The sequence below is a fragment of the Corvus hawaiiensis genome, chromosome 5, assembly GCF_020740725.1.
Source record: "Corvus hawaiiensis isolate bCorHaw1 chromosome 5, bCorHaw1.pri.cur, whole genome shotgun sequence".
NCBI classification, from domain to species: Eukaryota; Metazoa; Chordata; class Aves; order Passeriformes; family Corvidae; genus Corvus; species Corvus hawaiiensis.
Window position 1 is genome coordinate 58,018,415 of NC_063217.1, and position 17,675 is coordinate 58,036,089.

The following is a 17,675-nucleotide window of genomic DNA, read 5'->3' on the forward strand; positions in this document are numbered from 1 at the left end:
TGCTACCTGATTCTAGTAGCATTTATGGATGACGGGGAGCATCTTTTCCAGATGTGCTCAATGATCTTTTAAATTTGCCTTTGCATGGCTTTCAGTGAATAGCTTGGACACAGCTGAAAAAAAAATCAGTTTTCAGAGTCCCCCCTACCCTAAATACAAATGTGCAACAGCTGTTCATTAAAGGACACAAAAGCATGCATCATCCCTAGAATTTCCTTCTGTATGATATATTTTTGTTCTTATCAGAAACTGCAAAGATTCCTGCAGCCCAGAAAAAAGGATGAAAGCTAACTTCCCACTGGAGTCCTACCTTTATCTATTTGCCTTCTGTGGAGTGAAGAGGAAGCAAAGGCCTTGCAGGGTGGTTTTCTCTTCTCTGCCCTCCTCCTAGATGTATTTGAGGCTTACTTTCTTGTCAGTCTCTTGTCCCTTGTCAATCTCTTGTAATCCCTTGACATCTTTGTTCTGGGAAACTACAGCTAAAGTCAATTAACGAGCAATACTGATAACATTGTCCTTGTTCCTACTGTTTAACACCTGCATTTTCACACAAGCAAGAGCTATATTGGCCAGGATGGTGCACAGACATTCCCAGAGATGGTATTTACTTCAAAGCACTACTGTATGAGGAGGAAAGGGAAAAAAACAAGGGAGAGGAAAGCATGCATACCATTTATAATCTAGCCAGCGTGTAGCACATTTGAACCTATTAAAATGGAAATCATATGAGAACTCTTAAATTATAACACAGAAAGGGTCAGAGGTCAGATTTTGAAAATCCTAATTCAGAAAGAATACAAGTCTTGCAGACCAGGGGCTTCCACAGAAGCTGAGAGATGCTTTTATGTAATGTAATCTTTGCCAGTGTTCAGGAGAGCTGCCGTGTTTAGCAGCCTGATGGCTGCTTGAGCTATCAATCTGCGAGCTTTGGTCTCCCCCGCAGATACATATTGGTGGGAGGGAAACACAGCTTGCATCTCCACAAGTCCTTCAAGGCAGCTGACAGTACAGGTGGGAAAATGCTTCCATTTCAAATACCAGCACTTCTGATCGAGCAGTGAGAATGGATCCCCCCATCCTACCCCTAACCAGTGAGCTGCTGGGCTCCTAGTGCTCCATCATCTCTGTGTGGATCTCTGTGGAACTGTGATCAGGAGTGCAGTGATCAAGTGATGCCTCTCTTTGGGAGGGGCTGAGTAAAGAGCAATGTAGGAAGTGTTTTCGTAAAACAATCACGAGTTTATTTTGATCTTAAATATGGTAAATATGGCATCTTACAAGCAAGTCATCAAAAAACCCTAAAAATAAGTATATGCTTCTTCAGTGTGTTGGTGCCTTTCTAACAAGATTTTATTTGCACTTTCTGGTGTATTTTGATTTGAGTAGCATGAAAGTATAAAAATACAATTATGGATGAAACTAATAAAGCCCTACAGCATTAGTATCCTTGAAGTTTCCTGATACACATTTAATGTGGAAAGATCTTAAGAGTTATTTTTAAGCATTCCTTGTACTTAGGTTCATGCATTCCTCTCTCTGCAGTTCTTCACCTTCCAGGAAAAAAAAACAAGTTAACATTTTCCATTCAGTCTGTATTGTTATAATAAATAATAACAGACTTGAGACCTAGGGAGTTGCAGCACAAGAAATGAAAAGGAACTTGCCCTGTAAGTTTGGATCATTCCTTGCAGTTAGCAGAGATAACTTTGGATTCTGGGTTCAAGTGCTTTCCTGCTTCTTTAGGACTCTCATGTAGGATACTGAAGGAGCTTGGGATCTGTAAAGACAACACTGACAACATGATTTGAATCATAATAAGGATATAAATAAATACCTAAAAGATCCTGGTATCACCAGTTATATCAATGCTAAGGGAAGTTTTTATGGGAGGAAGAGGAGGAGGTTGTTGCTGCTGAGATTTTATGAAGTTTGTGGACAGAGATTCCATTTGTCCCCCGTGTATCTGTTATGACCCTGCTTGGCAGGAGAGAAGAATAATTCATGTGGGAAGAGTAAAGTGGGTGCATTCCACATCTATCTCCAGTGCTGGAGCAGAGGAGCAGCTGTGCAGCTGACAGTCATCCTGCTCTTGGGATGATGACAGAGGGAAAGGGAATGGGAGAGAAAGAGGGAACTGGGCAGTCTTCAACAGAACATGACACAAGCACTGTAAACTTTTGAAACTGTTGGTACTTAGTAACTATATTACTGCACAGAGTTAAAATCAAACACAGGTGTCAGATTTGTGTACTGATCATTACCATTGTAAAGGTTTTTAAATGCCTTTTTTCCCACTGGCTTTTCATTTGCAGGGGAGGACCAGAAGAAGTCTCAGCCTCATGTCTGTAAAATCAGCACTTCCTCCCCTTCCCTGTGCAGCTTATCAATACCAATTCTCAGTCTCATTATCTGTGTACACTGCTTGAGATAAGGTTTCAAATGGGGTCTCGGGTGCTGTAGTCACAAAGATCATGGTTTGGTCTCCACAGGGAAATCAACAGGAGTTGTATAAAGACATTAATATGAAATCAAAGGGCTACTGTGCATGTGACAGAAAGATCTCAGAAGTGATCCCCCACCCCAGACAAATGACCAGCGTTGAGCAACTGGTTGTATGGGTGAGAAAGCACAATTACCACATATTTGTGTGCATAACAGAGGTCTCAAATAATTAAAAACACCATAGACACACCTGCTCATGACACTGTGGATCACACACCGAATCAAAACCAAGGGAGCTTCTGAACAAAAAGCTCAGACTTCTCCATTATCTACCAGGAGCCCCGTGACTGCTTCAGGGATTTTAACATATTTTGCAAGATGTTGCAACACAGAGATTATTCTCATATGAGCAGTTCCACAACAATCTGCTTCTGATGACTTGTACTTAAATATCCATGGATTGTTTTTCCTATCTCATCCCCTTCTGCTTTCCTTCTTCCTACCATGATGCACAATCTCATCCTCTAAATTCAAAGGTAAGTTCTGCAAATACTGCTGCCTGTGAACAAAGGATAGAGCCCCACATAATAATAACAGTACAACAGTGCTGCATTAAGCTAGATGAAAAATTTCTAAAGTGACCCATTAGAAAATGCTGATAATACAGAATGAATATATCCTGCAGATAAATGCTATTTTCACCCAAATTCTTGGTGGAGACATATTATTAAGTCTTACTATCAGAATTTCGACATGTTTCATTGCAAAAAGTCCAGACATTGTTTGTTCATCCTGTTTTTTGACTAAATAACAGAATAAGACAATCAGTTTAGCAGCTCTGAACTTATTGAAATGAGATGCTCTGTATGGCAGGAAGAAAACATTTCTGCATGTTTTGTTTGCAAGCTATTCTGAGGTTTTCATCCCAATTTAAGACAATGTAGAATTTTGAAATTTCAGTCTCTTGGATAGCAATTTCTTTTTCCAGCCTCATGAAGGTATTAGAGAATGAGAACAAAGCACCAGAGCCTCCAAAGGAAAAAAAAAAAAAATGGAGAAAATACAATGGTTGGTAACTATAAAAACAACTGACTGAAAACCAGTTAGTATCTTTTCTGAAGCACTGTGCAAATAAGAAACTTTGTGACAGTGATTTTATTAAATGTAAATTTTGATTTATTACCTGGGTTGGCAGGCATTACTGTGAGATTCTCAATGTAGCTACTGAATCTCTGTGTTAATTTACTTTTTATCCTCTTAATGCATAGAATATTTCTGCTTTAGACCTTTAATTTCATGAAGGACCTTGTTTGCATGGTAAGCTTTGCATTCTCTTAAATACAGAATTATGGAGCTGGCACTATCAGAGACTGTTGCAGATGCAAATCTCACTATCAAACCTCTGCTCACAAGGGTTTCCAAACAAGACAGCAGGAAGTAGTTTATTGCCATATCTGAAGGCAAAAGGTCTGAGGAAGACCCTTAGGCTTGGTGGCTACAAGAAGCAAAAAGTTTTTTTCCTGGAGTTGAGCCTGTAGTTGTTTATTCACACAGCCAGCCAAGGAACTACAGAGATCTGATAGTCGCTTGTTCAGTGAGTCCCCTGCTGAATGGAGAATTACTCCTCTAATTCATGCTTCAATTTCTGACGCAACATCTTTCATACTGGAGTGTGAGGAATCAGAGGAATTCCTGGGAGTGAAGGGCTTGAAGCTGTTAAAAAAAAAAAAATCAGTGACAGTGGGTATAGACAGATGGCAGAAACTCTCCTGCAGCCTACTTCTTTTCATTGCTCACAAAATTGTAGATAGAATTCTACAAATATATTCCAATTTCCCTAAAAACTGGGATATTTAGTGATTAAACCCTGGAGCTAGTTGGGCTACTTAACCATCAATGTACACTGCTTCCAGTTTCAACTCAGAGGGCTAAGTAACTACTTTTAGAGAAAATAAGTGGAAAGACACATAAGTTGTCTTGCTAGACTTGTGAGCTGGGCATGAACCCCCTTGGCAGAACTAAGGCAAAATTTTGTCCCCTGCTTTTAGCTTCTCAACAATATTAGAAATATTCTATTTAGAATATTAAAAAGAGAAAGCAAAGGCACAAAGGAGAGGGAGCACAGAGATTCTGCTGAGAAGCAAAAATCACAAATATCTTATCAATATCATTTCACTTCCTATAAGCTGCCTGGCACAGCCCACCCTTCTCTCCCCAGTCCTTGCCAACAAAAAGTTGTACCAGTGCTGAACGGGAAGCACACTGTCACAGCTCCCTCTTTTAATAAATAAACACATCTATGCAAAGTCACAACGAATTAGGAACTTCTTATTTCTGTTCATTGAACTTGATGGAATCAATAGTCAGCAGGGAGCTGGCATGGATTTACTAAGGCCTCAGTCACAGGAGTGAGAAGTCATCCACTGGCAGCATTTCCCTTTAAACAGGAAACTAGGCTGAAATAAATCTCAGCTTAAGTGAAAATAATGGGTGATACTCAATTTACATTGCAGTCTTTTGCCATCTAAAACAGCTGAGCTTTTCCCTAAATAACACATGAAAGGCTGCTCAATGACCAATATCTGATAACTGTATTGTCTTGTCTTGAGAAAAGAAACTGAAATAAAACCTGAGAAACAGTCTTTAGCATTTCATGCTTATTTTTTGCCTGTCTGAAGCACATCAATCCATTTAAATAGATTTGCTTTTGACTGAAACCTCTGTGTTCCATTGACACATTAGAAATTCAGACATCTGCAAAGCAGGTGTTTGTCCTTTTCTCTTGGTGTGCAAGTGTATAACACTAGAGCTTAATGTTTATTAGAAATGTTCAATCAATCTTCTGAGTCTGCAGTTCTATGGATATATCACATATTAACAGGGCTGGGAATAAAAGTCAAACACAGTACCAGATGTGAAATATGACAGTGCTGTAAAATGATAAAGGATAGATAGAACTTCTCACTTTATTACTATTATAACAAACTTTTTTACTGAGGAAGCCACAAACAAATAGAAGAATCTATTGTGCTGGGCACTGTTCAGGTTCTTAACTGGGGAATAAATCTCACCTCAAGTATTTTTCAATGTATAGCCTTGTAGGAATGTTCTTGCTGACCTTATTGTTGGAGCAGCTCCACTGACAGCAGTGCTGTCACAATGATAAAGTTGTGCTTGTACGCGCTGCAGAATTGGAGCTTTAAAAGATGAAAGAAGAAAAGGGGTCACAGCCTACAGGGATCTGTATTCCCCATCATATTTAATGGCTGGGAAACCAAGTCAGAGATTACTTTGGGCCACCACAGTCAGAGGTCATCATTATCCCTGGCAATAACTGGCAGACATTTTTTGGCATTTTTAGCAGGGAGACCAAAGATCCAAATGGGCTTGGTAGACAGAATGTTGCTTTGGTTATCCTATAAATTTTTAAATTATTATAAAAATTATTATATTTTGTATTAATACCTCATTAAGTTTTAGTAATAAAAGCAAATTAAGGTAATTTCTCAGCAGAAATGTGAGTACTTTTCTGGAAAGGTAATAATCCGAATGTTGTTCTCAATAGCTAACAAACACTTGAAGTTGTTATTCCCACACCGACAGATTTTGGGATAATAGAAACAGAATCTAAATATAATAATTTTAACTATGAAATGTCACCCACTCTCAATTGTCCAAAAGCTTTTTTTAACAGTTTAATAATAAAAGTACAATTTTAACTACATTAGAGAAACAGAGCAAATTACAAGTTTTGGTCTAAGTGTGTAAATTACAGATTTGAAACATTAAAAATTAACCAGGAAAGGCAATGCAGACAACTGAATGGAACCTTTGAAGAGGTTAAAAAACTTGAGCTCTGGTCCCAGCTCACTGACTTACTTAATCTTTCTGTAGCACCTGAGTGAACAGCTCTTGACTTCAGAAGGTATTTTCCGAAGCTGCCACATCACTGTGGTTTGAACCAGACAGGAGCAAAAATCAGTGTCTAGGAAAACCCAGAACCAAGATAAAACATCTGAGTCATCTTTTCTTTGTTTTATTCTGTAGTGCCATCTGATAACTAAGGACTTCTAGATCCAGTATAGTTGGTCTCCAAAATAAGAAGGCTTTAGTGGAAATGCAGTGGGGCATCACTGAAAGGTCATAGAGAATTTCACACCCATGGGAAGAGCTGGAAGGATTGTTTGACTGAGGTACCATGAAAAGCCTTATTTAGACATAAGTCTGGTGATTCATGTTGCTTGAAACGATCTACCAGGCTCAGTAGAAAAGGTTTTTGAAGAGACTCATACTAAAAGAATGGTCAAGACACTTGTTACATCAAAATGTCACGTGTCTGCGTGCAGGTCAGAGGAGGATATCTTCCCTGGTACCTGTCTCCTTTTAGGGATTCCCATGCCTTACAGTAGGAAGGTGCTGCCCCCTCACATGATTCTTTCCCCATTAATTGCAGCCATCATGCTGGAGACAAAAAATTTTCAGAAAGTATGAATAGTGATCCTTTGTAACAGCTTTCCCAGCCACCCCCCCTGAGAAAACGACATTCCCTTGGCAGCTTGTGTTTGCATCTTGCAGTTAGACTGACTGAAACTATCTCCATTAACAGAACATGCAACTGGCACCAGACATAAAGACAGGATGGCAGTGGAATAAAGGATTTCTCATTCTATCTGAAGATGAGTCTGAATGGCAGTGACAGATAATTCCAGAAGTGGGAGGAGAAAATGAGCAATCCAGTCAGAGCAGTGTCAACAGTGTTACATAATTTCATATGCAGATTTGGTTTATCCTAATCTGCCCCTAGTTTGCATGGATCCACTTCGGCTGAATGTAAAGGCCTGTCCCTGCGCTGTGGTGGTACTGGAGACACAAGAACATTCTCTGTTGCAGCTGTTTCTCCCTGCTGTCTGCATAGTGCAATGTCCTACATCAAGAATTATAGATTAGGTGTCAGTAAATGGGGTAAAAAATGGTTTTGAATTGAACATTTCTTTTATAAATGTGATTTCAGATGAAGGTATATTGCAAGCTGCCACACAACACATTCGGCAAGTACTGCCTTGCTATCATAAGATATTATTCTGCGTCCAAATTTGATTTGTGTGAGGAGGGAGCCAGGAGAGTCCCTCATAAGTTACATTGTTGACTAATTTTGCCATTGAATTCTGGCATACCAAGGTTGCATTACTAAAAAGTGTTTACTTGCATAACCTCTAAAAGGTTATGCAACTATTATGTCTCATTGCACAGTCCTCAAATACAGAGTCTATTTCTTCCACCAGAGTTTATATTTATTCAAATTTTATAATTTCAATGTTTTGTCTTTTAAGAAAAATGTTTACAGTACAATCTCAGGCTCCTGATTTCACATTTCAGTTTTAAGGCTTAGCATTTCCATTTCTATCAAGTACTTTCTATCAAGTATTTAGTGCTTCTTTCCAGTCTGCCTTTGAAAACTAACACCTTGGCTTCTTAAGTTGATTTACTCTACTTGGACCCTTTATCATTTGCACTGCACAATACTGGAGTTAAAACTGTTAAAAACAGAAAAGAGGGGTGCTTTACTCACCCTTTTTTTGTATATGTGTGTTATATTATTTATTGTAAGGTCAAGCAGTGCACAGTATAAAAACACAGGATGATAACACAGAATCATAGAATGGATTGGGTTGAAATATATCTTAAAGATCATCCAGTTCCAACCCCCAGCCATGGGCAGGGACACCTCCCAGGAGATCAGGTTGCTCAAAGCCCCATTCAACCTGGTCTTGAACACTCCAGGGATGGGGCAGCCACAGCTTCTCTGGGCAAAATGTGCCAGTACCTCAGCACCCTCATAGTAAAGATTTTTTTTCTAACATCTAATCTAAACCTACCCACTTTCAGCTTGAATCTGTTCCACCCTCCTACTGTCACTACATGCCCTTGTAAAAACTCCCTCTTCATTTTTCTTATAGGCTCCCTGCAGGTACTGGAAGGCTGCAATTAGGTCACCCCAAAGCCTTCTCTTGTCCAGAATGAGCAACTCCAATTCTTTCAGCCTTCCTTTTCCATCTCTCTGATCATGTCCATGTCCATTCTCTGGACTTACTCAAACAGGTCCATGTCCTTCATGTGCTGGGACCCCAGAGCTGATGCAACACTGCAGGTGGGGTCTCACCAGAGCAGAGCAGAGAATCCCCTCCCTCACTCTGCTGGCCAAGCTGCTTTGGATGCAACCTAGGATGCAATTTGATTTCTGGGCTATATGTATATCGTTGTTGGCAATTTTTCTGTAGTTCTGGAACTATTTTCTTATCTAAATAGGTTTGTGATGAGATATACACAATAATTCTCTTTCACTGAATGCTTAGCAATGCTTGGCATTTCATTCCCAGAGGGAAAGAGAAGAATATGCATTCAAAATTGTAAAGGCCTTTGGGAACTGGGATTATTTAAAACATGATCTCCAGGCAACAGAGTGCAGAAATCCATAATGGTGGGCTCAGAAGTACTGGACTGAAACGTCCATTGTTGACACTCTGAATCCCATTAATATTTCTTATTTCTTGCATATTGACCCTGTTTTGAATGCAATTTATTTGTGTTTACTTTACTGAATGGTTTAGAAAAGCTAAACAGATAATGACATCTTTATGGCTTAACAATGAGTTCTGCACAGAAAATAAAACCTTAAATTTCACTTTTCACTTATTTTACAGTGTTTATCCCAGACCTACTACCCATGACCTTCCTGCCACATTTCCTTGTGTTTGCTTTAAGAAAAAAGGTATTCAAAAGCTCATGAAGATGAAAGGGTGTGTGTGTGATGAGTTGATTATAAAGAATTTCCAGAATGTCCAATAAAGCTCTTACATTCAACCTGTGTCAGGGCTATGGGAAGGATTGAACAGAGGGAAGAAAACAAAAGAAAAGAAAACAAAAGAAATAAACAGAAAGTCTCAAGTCTGCTTCAGCTTAAGCATTTACCCTGCAGACTTGAATAATGTTTTCAAGTTATTCATTTTGGAAGTAGGGGTTTAGAGGTTTACAAAGAAAATTGTATTCATTATGTTCCAGTTTAGAAAAAAAAGGTTATTAATGTTTTGAAAATACTTACTCATCTCTCTGTGAATCATCAGCCTGCTTGATTTTGCAGTTCTTATCCTTGCATAGTAGGAGAATCAACATACAAAGTCCAGAAGGTGAATTGAATCAAATGGAACTGATTCTCCTCTGAAAATGGATGTTTATTGAACTTTTCTGGTCTGCCTCACATCTTCAGACAAACAGGAATTCTTGGCAAACTTATCCAATGAAGGAGTCATTCAAAACATTAAAGAATTTCTTTTTTGAGGGAAACTTTGGAAGCAGCGAAAAAATTTAGGTTCGTATTTCCTGTAAAAGATTATTAAGTGATTGACTTGAGAATCAGAAGCAAATGCAATAAATACTCATTTGTTGATGGGATTCAAAATAATCTTTTCAAAATTATTGTATTTAAAGTACTAAGAAGCAGGAGGGTGTTCCCTTACTAGAGACTGTTCTTCAGATCTTATTTTGCTAAGCCAGGAGATACCAAAATTTGAAAGTTGAAAGGTTTAGGACTCGTGGAGCAGCCAGTAGACAGGTATGGAAAAGGCATGTAGTCCCTGTCACTACACCTAAAGAGGGAGTAATGTCATCCTATAAAACTCACAGCATTTAGGAAGAGCCCCATAGCTAAAGTTGAAATGGGTGAAATGAGCTGTAACCTGCTACTTTGGTTTGTGTTTCTTGAAGCTAACAGAATCTGAGACCACTCACAGATATTCTCTTTTCCTCTACGTGAGATCTATGAGGATGAAGTATTTTACTCTTTCATGTACATTTTTTGGTGTGTAATTTTCAGGGGCAGGGTGTGTGGTAACTTGGACTGAAGTCCAAGTGCAACTGAAAAATATAGGTTATCTGAGATTCCTTTAGTCAAAAAAGCATACAGCAATGCTAGCCACTCTGTAAAGCTTCTCAAACAATTTTCAAATAATTCCTCTGGTAATTCATCCTCCTGTGATTCCTTTATATGCTGGAGGCACTGGCTGTATATACTACAAAAATGTCATCTTTGTTGCCTCCCTAGAATTTTGTTTATTGTGACACCCATGAAAAAATCTGAAATTACCAGAAACAATGTGAATGTAACCAAAATTTGAAACAATCAAGCAGCTAGAATGCTGAGTGCACCTCTTACACTATTATTGTCTCACTGGTCCCTTGCACTCACACTTCAATCTGTGCTGGCTTTCTACTCTAAACCAATTGGTGGAGGTAATGTTTTCTGATGTGTTGTCCAGCTGGTGTCCACCAGGCACCCTATTCATGACCAGGCATCCAAAGCATTTCAGCACTATGAATAAATGTAATAGAAATATTTCTGCATGTATTTTTCAGATATCCCCCAATATATATGTTTGTAAGGGACAGTCAAAAAACAGTGAGGAAAACTGTCTCTTCAGTACTTTTATCCCATGGCAGATAGCAGGCACTGGGTTGAGATAAGGAGAAAAACCAATCATTTTCCTTTTGTTTTTCATTTAGATAATCAAACTGAAATCTCCTGGGCTACACAGATCCTTCCTCAGCTTTGTAGCTGGACAACCAAGTAGTGTATGATACTGTCTCATAGTGGAGAGGGCTTTAACCTGTGCATTCTCTTGTCTCTTCACTTCATGCATTTCTCCTTTCTGTCCAAAATGTTGCTAATGCTTCAGTCCAGCCCTGATTTGGCAGGGATTGAGGGATGACTATATACTTTGAATGAAAAATGAGGACTTCCATTGATGAAACCATTAATCATGCAGCATGAGTATATTTAGAAGATCTTTCTAGACCCAGGCCCAGAAAGCACAATTGTACCCCGCTCCTGCAGGTTTTTCTCTGGATGTCACCCTGTTTTTTCTCCTGGAAGCTGATCAGTGTGACCTGGCCAAACTGGACACAACCTAGACAGTGCTCTTGAAGTCTGGATTGTCAAAACATGACTTTTCCTACACACCCCATACAGTTAAACCACACAAGCTCCATGTCTATTTGTCCTAGATTTCGACCATTCCTAATCCATCTGGGCTACCAGATATCTGTAAATCCTCCAGACCAGTGCACTGCATGGATTGGAGGAGGATTAATATTAAAGCCTTGTAGTCCCCCACAACTCATGCACTGCATGCCTCTCTGTTGCACAAATAAATTGTAAGTCTGACACTTTGTTTATTCTCTCAGGGCAAAATTGACAAGCAGATCAAACAAGGGGCTGTATGAACTTGTTCTGCTAATGCAGACACAAGGCACTCAGCTAACATTTGTGTAATGCCTTTCTTGTTTAAAAGTATTTGTGAAAGAAGAGAAAACCAAGTTTGCATAGTCTGCAAAAGATCAGAGTTTAAGTTAGATACAAAGTCAGATTATATTCAAATGGTAAAATTCATACTGAAAAAAACAGAGAAGGTAGTCCAAGGAAAAAAATGTTGATTTTCCCCCACCACACACCTTTTTAAGACACAGTTTTGTTGAAACCGAGACTGCTGTGACTTTGTGAACAAGTAATGAACTCAGTGTGGGGTTCTTTTAAAATCACTTCCTCAAAAGTTTTTAACTTCTTTCTAAATTCTCTAATTCATTTACAGTCACATTTCAATTTGTACATATTAAGAAATACATTTTATTAAGTGTTGCATATTATCCAGTATATTGGGTCTGACTGGGATGGGGTCAACTTTCTTTACAGTGCCTTCAAAGTGCCATGGTTTGTATTTGCAGCCAGAAAAGTGTTGATAACACACCAGTGTTTTGGCTACTGCTGAGCAGTTCACCCACATCTTCATGGTTGTTTCTCTGAAGCCACCCAGCCCCCAGCCCCAAAACCTGGGGCTGGGCAAGAGGTTGGAAAGGGGCATAGCCAAAACGGCTGACCTAAACTGACTAAAGGTATGTTCAATACCATTTAACTATTTTGAGACATTTTGAGAAAGGGGACATCAAGAATATCACTCAAGGAAGATGAGAGAGGGGTTTTTAAAAGAACAGACAGAGAGAGGAGGAAAGTAGCCACCAAGGTCAGCAGAGGAAAAGTTGTTTGCAAAGAGACACAGACTGAGGTGCTGGGCATGATATGAGTGCAGCTGTGGTCTGTGTTTTTGTACATGCTCCTTGTCCAGCAAAATAAGACCATACACTTCTTTCCTCGTGGTGCTGCCAGAACTAAATTTTTTCTTCTGCTGCTGTTTGAGCATGCTAAGCTTTTGTGTACACAAAGTAATCAGAATCTCTGGGACAAAACCTGTGAAAAAGGAGCCTACCAACTAAGATAGAAATGAACTTCTTAGTTTCTTACTTTTGAAAATTCAGCTTGATTCATCTTCAGCAACCAAGTTTGGTCTTTGTCAACAGAATTTTTCACACAATTCCTCTGTACTCAGACACAGTATTCATCTCTGGCTTAGAGGCTGATTTTTAGCATTTTTTAGTATTGTCTGAAAACCTGTCATATTCTGTGAAAGCAGCAGCTTTTAAAGCTGCTTCTTTATCCAAGAGGATCTTTTCTGCAGGAAAAACAGTCTTTCTTTTTGCCATGAATTGTGTTGGTGCTATGCCCTGTTTTCTCCCAGCTGCTTAGGATATAAATATTTGTTGCTAACTCCATTCTAATGAAAGAAAAGTAGGAACTCTCTTTCATGCCAGGATTCAAAAAGCTCTTTATCATGGTTAATTCCACCAGGTGGAAAGCAGTGTTCGTGCTCCATAACTCTTGCCACAACTTGAGTTATGGTGCTGGGCAGGTGAGCAACCTGTCTTTGAAAGGCATCATTTTTAGTAGACAGTGTCAAACACATCAATGGACAAGGCCAGTCCAGCCCTAATGGACCAGGCAGTTGTTAGGAAAACGCTGCTTTGCAAAACACTTCTATCGATAAACACTGAAAGTTTTCTCAGTTCTTGGCTTTCATCAGGTTTCTCTGTCTCCCTGGATTGCAGCTCCACTTCAAGGCTGTTTGAACCCAACAGCTGGGCTTTTTTGTGTTTGGGGGTTTTGTCTACATTTTTTTGCCCCTCTGTGAAATTCCAACAGACCGGGTTCAAAGAAAGGTATCTGTTGCCTTCAGTGCAGAGCTGTTGAAAAGAAAAGTAACTGCTATTCTGTGCCTTTGGAATAGTTTTTCTTTGGCTTACCTGTGATTTTATGAGTCAGGATATGGGACTTGCCATATCCCAGCTGTTCGTGAGGCTTCCATTTCTTCTGCTGTGAGATTAGTTGAAATAAAATAAACTTAAAACAAACTCAGCCTGACTGCAGAGGAATATACACAGCAGAATTAGGAGCTGCAGTGTCATGCAATGCCTGATCGTTGCCTGTGTCATTCTCATTATGGAAGTACTTAACTGGGAAGGTGCTGAAATGTTGGCAGGGCTGGACAGAAAGAGGTATTAAAACATTTCTACTTTACCAAAGGAAGCTAACATACCATCACTGGCATACATGTTTAAATTTTTTCACTCAGATTGAAGCTAAAATATTCATTTTCTTTGTAATTTTCAATGAAGGAACTGAAATTTATTTCTCATTTTATTTTTTCTTTTTTACTTAGACATAGGTGTTTTCTACCTTCAGTTCATGCTTCACCTAGTCAGTCTCTGAAGAATGCTTGGTCCATCTGTTTGGGTTTATGGCTCCAAATGTAATTTTTCTGAGGCCAAGAAATATAATTTGTACAGTATCTTGCACAATAGAGACTTGTCTCTATGCCTGGAGTCATCAATTGTGAGAGCAAAATAAATGTACAAAAGTTCAAGTTGTTCCTAGGAAATGTGTGCTGTGAAGAAACCTATGAGGAAGATATTCCACCCTGAGTCTGCTCTGTTCAGTCTTTCTTCCACCCTCTGCAGGTTTTAACACGGCCCTTTGAGCTCCTTCATCCACCTTCCAGACACTGAATAAACACCTGCAACCTCGCCTGTCACTCAGGGAAAGCCTGGGACAGGTGAGAAAAATAATTTCTGCTTGTGAGCACTGCTGCTCTTCACATTGCAATGGTAGAGAAACAATTGCTGTAGGTGTTGCCCTACTTGTCATAACTGCTACTCCTTTGCCCACTTTATTGGGCAAGTTGAAAACTGAATTGCAAACATCAAGACATAAAAGAAGGAGCAGTAGCTGGGTGAAAACTTCTTCAGGTCTGGCTTGAGTCCTGAAGGAGCTCTGATTGTGGGGTTGGTCTTTGTGCGTCAGATATATGGAGAAATAGCGCAAGATTTTGCGCAAAGGTTCTTTCGCACATTTTAATCTCCAAAATATCAGCCTGTGTACAGTACACTGAGATGTCTTTATCTGTTAATATAATCTCATGCAGTTCACAGCTGTTTGATCAAAGCAGTGTCTCAGTGCAGCTGAGCAATGTGAACCAAAACCAGAACAGAGAGCAGCAATCTATATTATTGAACTCTGTCTTTTGTAGTAACAGAGGAGGAGGGGCAATGCAGTAGTACCACTCTATCCCAATTCAGCTGTGCCTCCCTCCATTCCTCAATTCCCAGACAGGAAAACATTGTGGTTTCTTTAGCTTTTTCTCAGCCCTATTCACTCTATTAATTCTGCCCTTCATCTAGGATATAAGGGAAAATTTACTTATTGAAAATCATTTTATCCTTTTATATTTCACATTTCAGTTTCTTCTCCTGGGAAGATCCTAATGTCTGATGCTAGAGGGAGCTCAAAACCGGTATGAAATCTCATCTGGGTTAGTGGATAAAAATCTAAATAGATTGACGGAGTATTGAATGTTACATAGAAAAATAGTTTCTTTCTGCTGTGATTTTTTTATTATTATTTTTTGGAGGTTTTGGGGTTCTTTCCGCATCTGTTACAAAGAGAAAAAAAGGTGTCTAACCTTGATGGAAAGAATTTTTTTTCCCAGTTATTAATTTTCCCTGATACTGATGTGACCTATAACAAGATTTTGTTATTTTCAGGTGAAATGTTTGGATTTAAGGTTCTGGACTATTTCACAGTGACTAATTTCCAGCTCAATTTCTGATCTTTTTTCACTGGTATAGGCAGTCTTAAACTTACCATAAAAGTATAAATGAGCAAACATTTCATTAAAAATGAAGAGGCTTATGACAATACCTATTCTCCCAAAATGGAACCACCTGAGCTTTTCTAATAGCTGGTGACATCCATTAGCACTTCTCTCAGAAATTGAAAACATTTTCCATCTGTTCATACACACTCATTACAAAGTAGTTAAGAGCCTATGGGATCACACAGACATATTTTTGCAAATTAAAAAATATCAAAATGAGTTATTGAAGGAGCAGGGATAACTTTGTAATAAGCATCTAAGCCTCAAACTTTCCCTTTCCTCAGACACTGCAGACACCCCATTAGCTGAAAGCTGTTTAGTTTGTAACCCTCCAGAGTGTGACATATTGAAACTCTATGCTATACATTCTGTGAGAAGTCCAGCCAGCCCTGCCCATTTACACTACTCTAACAAAGAGCAGAAATCAGTCATATTTTGGCAGACATCCCTGAAGTCAAGTAGCTAAGAGAACTCAAATAAAAATTAGGCATTTATATAAACAATGAGATCAGACAGTATTATATTAATATGCAATAAACTTCATGAATAATGTGCTGGCATGTTTTCCTGCCTGAAATGATCTCTAAGTAGTAAGTTTACATTTATCCTTCCTGAAGGAAAATTTATTGGGAATGGACATTTCTAATAACTTCCTTCAGTCTGCAAGATGATGGAAGATCAGTGAAAGGCTTCTACAATCAGGGCTTCTGGAATGACAGAGAAGGCTCGGTTGGAGACACACATGTCAAATCAAATAAACACAGTATCCATTCAATTTCAATATGTTTAGAGGTCTTCCTCAAAAATCAGTCTTCTTGGTAGTGATTCCAGTACCATGTTACTCCATGCATGTTTCTTTACATACCAACCTCCTGGTAAGATTTCCAGCTTGTACATGTGTCTGATTACTGAGTACAAATTGAGGGTTACCATATTTTACATTGCTGGGTCCTAAGCCTGATTCAGAGCTCCAAAACCACCCGATTCTTTTCAGTAAGTGACTGCCACATGTCTTGGTCTTGTGGACCTCGACGAATTAGAGGCCTGGGCAATCACCAACTCTATGAAGTTTAACAAGGGCAAGTGACTGATTCTGTACCTGGGACAGGGCAACCCTGAATGTGGGAAGAAAGTAGCTGGACAAGTGCCCAACAGTGAAATATTATCTGGGAAGATGTAAAAGTAACTTTGAAGGAAATATAGCAACAAGGAAGAAACCTTTTAGCGCGGGAGTCTTGGATAAGCCATTAGCGGTGCACATGCTATGCCCATATTTCAATACAAAATTGGTGTCACCAAAATTCAGGCTGTAGCAAAAAGGTCTGTGTGAGGTCACTAAATAAGATAAAAGTTTTTGGATGTCATACAAATATACACGAGCATGAACAAAGAAGGCAGCACAGAACAGGGTGGTGGGTCATCTGCACAACGAGATTAAATAGGGTTCAGATGTTCTTAGGATTCATAAAGCAAGAGGCCATCTAAGATATTTCTCTGCACCCTTCCAATAGTTTCTGTTAAGCTGTGTGATGACAACACCCCTTCCAGCTCCAGGATTTTCTGTATTACCATACCAGGTGCTGTTTGGAAAGTGACTGGCTTGTTATATTACATGAGCACTGAGATTAAGGTCTTAACCTGAGCCAACATTAGAGCAGCCAATTGTCTACTTCCATTTTGAGTATCAGATTTTCCCAGTCTCTGTTACAAATGAGGAGTTAGTTGCCAGGAAGCTCATTTTGTCAACATCACTTACAACATTTCTTCTAAGTCACCCACAGAGAAAACAAGGAATCATGTTTTACATAAACTCTTAGAAGGTGCCTATGACAAAAGACTAAATCCTTGCTAAATGTTGATACATTGCCAGCAGCATACAGTAACAATGGAGACAGTCAGAGTTAAGGGCACAGTATGACATTGTGTGCAAAGTAACAGCAATTGCAGTTGTTAGAAGATATTATCTTGCAGCTGGTTGGCTTCATGCGGACAGAATGAAGACTAAGGAATGGGAGAAACGAGAGTTCTCCTGTCAGCTGTGATGTATGAGGAAACCTTCTACATCTTAACAATGAAATCCTCTTCAAGCATTACAGACACATCAAGTAAGATGAGTCAAAGAGAGGTGATGTCATCCAT